The sequence below is a fragment of the Lissotriton helveticus genome, chromosome 1_2 (assembly GCF_964261635.1).
Source record: "Lissotriton helveticus chromosome 1_2, aLisHel1.1, whole genome shotgun sequence".
NCBI classification, from domain to species: Eukaryota; Metazoa; Chordata; class Amphibia; order Caudata; family Salamandridae; genus Lissotriton; species Lissotriton helveticus.
In genome coordinates, this window is record NC_136058.1 from 363,016,472 (window position 1) to 363,020,037 (window position 3,566).

Below are 3,566 nucleotides of genomic sequence, written 5' to 3' on the forward strand. Positions count from 1 at the left end.
ATTGATATGTTTTATATTTCTGCTTTCCTTGGCTTTATCTAACATTGATATTTTGTATCCATGGCATTTTGCTGAACTATGCTTTTCAATGAAAATATATGACAATAGAAAGTATACAACTAACATGTGAATGACATTTTTGAAGACATTTTGAGAGGGTTTCTACGCCTATTTCAAGGAATGGGGTGTCTAAGAGGTGCCCGGTCAAATTAGCTGTGGACAAAAACATCCAGCCAACAGCACTCATTCCACCTTCATGGATTGGGAGAGAAATTACTAGAGAAGCTGGAGCTATTGGAGGTTATCGATGTTATTGAGAAAGTGTCAGCCCCTATTCTGCAAGTGTCTCCCATGGTCATTAAGGACAAATTGAAACAATCAGGAGCCATCTGGTTCTGTATTGACATGAGCTTGCCAAACAAAGCAATAAAGCATGAGCAATACACTATGCCCACCATTTACAATATCTTTGCAGCCCTCAATAAGATGCAGTGGTTCTCAAAACTAGACCTCAATTCTGAATACCACCACCTCATGCTTGACACGGCCAGCAGATATATAACCACATTTCAATTCCATATGGGGCTGAGGATGAACAAACTCCTCACCTTTGGGCTCTCTTCAGTGGCCAAAGTATTTCAGAACATATTCTTCAAAATGCTGTCTGATCTGGATAGCATGTTAAACATTAGTGATGATACCTGATATTTTCAATGATACTGACATATCATCATCCATGCCCACAATCCACCCTCCAGCAGCTAACTGGCTATGGGCTAACATTGCGTAAATACATACCAAAAGTACCCAGTAGGAAAGAAATGTCTACCTAGTTAAGCATTATGTTGATGTAGAGTACCACCCTGTAAAACAGTCATTTCTTTTAAGAACAAATACTCACACCCACCATGTGGAGGGATGCTTTTTTATGGGATGCCACTTTAGGCTTTTGATGATTAAGTCCAGTGTGGGCTACAACCCTGGGGACCAAAGGAGCTCTTCTGTGTATTTATTGGGGTAATCTCCCTATGGGGGTGTTGCCATTTTGCTCAACGAATCTCCTCCTCCCCCCATGTGTACATGGCATTGCATAAAAACAACTGTTCCTTTTGTGAAATTCAGATTGGCTTTCTGGTTATGGTCAATGGACCAAAGTAGACCCTCACAAGTTAAATGCTACCCAAAATAGACCTCTCCCCACCACAAAACGCCACAGAGGTGAAATGTTTCCTCAGGGTGACCAGATGCAGTGGTTGGTGTGTTCCCAAACCTTGCCACTCTGTTGTACCCATTGAGAATGGTCATAAAGACAAATGCCTGGTAGCAAGGGAACAACTCTAGAAGAGGTAGCGGTTACAAAGAATGAGATCAGAAAAAAAAGCTGAGTTATGATGAGCTTCATACACTGCTCAAGTAATATCATCCTAAAGAGAATGGTCAGAACATTTATTTGGATGGCTAGTGCAATTAATTAATTCATCTCCAATAAGGGTCATTTGAATGAAGCTTAAGGACATGAACAAAATACAGTGAAGGGATTTATTACGAATTACAGCCAACCCTTCACCGACTTTCCTCCTGATCACAGCAACAGAGAGAGTGATTAGAGGGAAACAAGAGATCCATAATGTTTTCAGAGGTTTCATTGCGCCATGTTTTAGTAAGTACTACCAAATCTAGATACAAAGTAACAATGGTATCTATGACTTATAACTGATGTTTTCTGACTGATCTACTTTATTCAAAATACGCAGCAGTGACAATTAAACTGTTTGGCAAAAGGTGTATCAACAGGCTCCAATGTAATCTGAATGAAACTGTTCTGTTTAAAATAATTTAACAGAAATGTAATATGAAGTTGGTTGTGTTGTCAAAAAGTAGATCAAGTATATCCTCGTCGAAAAGGAAATCTTTTATTCCTTGAGACACAGGACTTGTTGCTCTTCTCCACTAATTGCAACATATTATTGTTTACGGTAGAGGAGGAGAGAAAACAACCTTTCAAGTTATTCAAATTGGGAAAAGCAAGGTAAAACCTTTCAAGTTGTCCAAATTGGGAAAAGCATGGTAAAACTAAATCATTGTACTGACTAAGGCATCCATTTTTGTGGAAGGGCAAATAAAGCAGGGTAATTGGTCACATTCTGAGGAGTCTTAAGTGCAAAAAGCTCAGGTCTGCAAAAATTGGAACGAGTGAGCACATTAGTAAGAAGAGCAGGGCCTTTCGACTCAGCTGCTTGTATCCTGTGTTGACGGTCTTGGAGAAGTGTGGCTCAATGGTTAGAGCGGCAGACCCTGATGCAGAGGTCTAGGCCGGGACCAGGGTTCAATTCCCCGCCTCGACGGGTCTTGGGCTCAAAATTCCACGGACCTGATAATTCTCGCCTCGGTGCCTATTCCAATCATGGAGTCCCACTCTGCAACTCTGGGCAATAGCTTGCTTAATCTCCACAACGGCCCCCACAATGCTAAGGATGCCTGGCCTCCACCTTGGGGGTGCCCAGGAGTGGACACCTCACAGGAAAAGCCAGGATGGGTTCCACAGTGGTATTCGTACAAGCGCCTTGAGACCCTTGCGGGTGAGTAGTGCGCTATACAAGTATCAATTTGCATTTTAACAATCTTATAGCCAGTGGGGATAACTTAAGCTATGTCTGCCACTGACCTTGGGTTTAACCATGTTTCTGTGAAAAAGAGCAGGCCTGTAGCATGGTTCTGCTGTAAGTCCGATATTTCTGTGGCATATTTGGTGAGTGAGCAGGTGCTAAGGAGCATGCATGTGAGTGTGTTGTGTTTTGGTCCAACCTCTGATGATGTAGATGAGAGGGAAGAAGATCAAGGAAAAGGATATTAAAGTGAGAAAACTTAGATCAAGTTCAGCCAGGTTAATTGAGCCAAACTGAAACAGCACAAACATACTTGTCATAAGCAAAGCTAACATGTACACGTGAGAGCAACCTTTCCAGAAGGAATCACAACAACTGACAAGATGTTGAGCAACAAGCGCTCATGAAAATCATGTTCTTTACAGTTAAAAGAGCTGTAGGGTCAGGAATAATCTTTCTACAATCACTTAGCAAATGCCAAAAAAGGAGAAATAAGAAAGTACCCCACCAAATCCAGTTGCACCATTACATAGTAAGAAAAATGATCATTACAACAAAAATCATAAGTATATTATATGAACAAAGAAAAACTGAAAATATGTACCCATGAGAGTGAAGATGTAGGCCACCAGTGTCTACCAACCAGGCACACTCAGTCACTAAGGGTAGTCCAGTAAAAGGCATGTATTCAAAATAGAAGATGCCTGCATGAAGGTGATTGGTCTCTTCGTTATCTCTCCATTTATGATAGGAATGTCCAACTTCAAAAAAGAAGGTAGCAAAAGAGGGTCAGGGGCAAAATTCTGTAGTTCAGGAGTCAATCAAGAGAATGGCCTAAGGAGCCAGAGATCATGATTTATCAATCTTTACTTTGGGACTCATTTACAACGGGATCGCACTGTAGTTATGTCACTTTTTTTAATGCACCGGCGGTGCAGTGTGCCTGCTCATATTTACAAG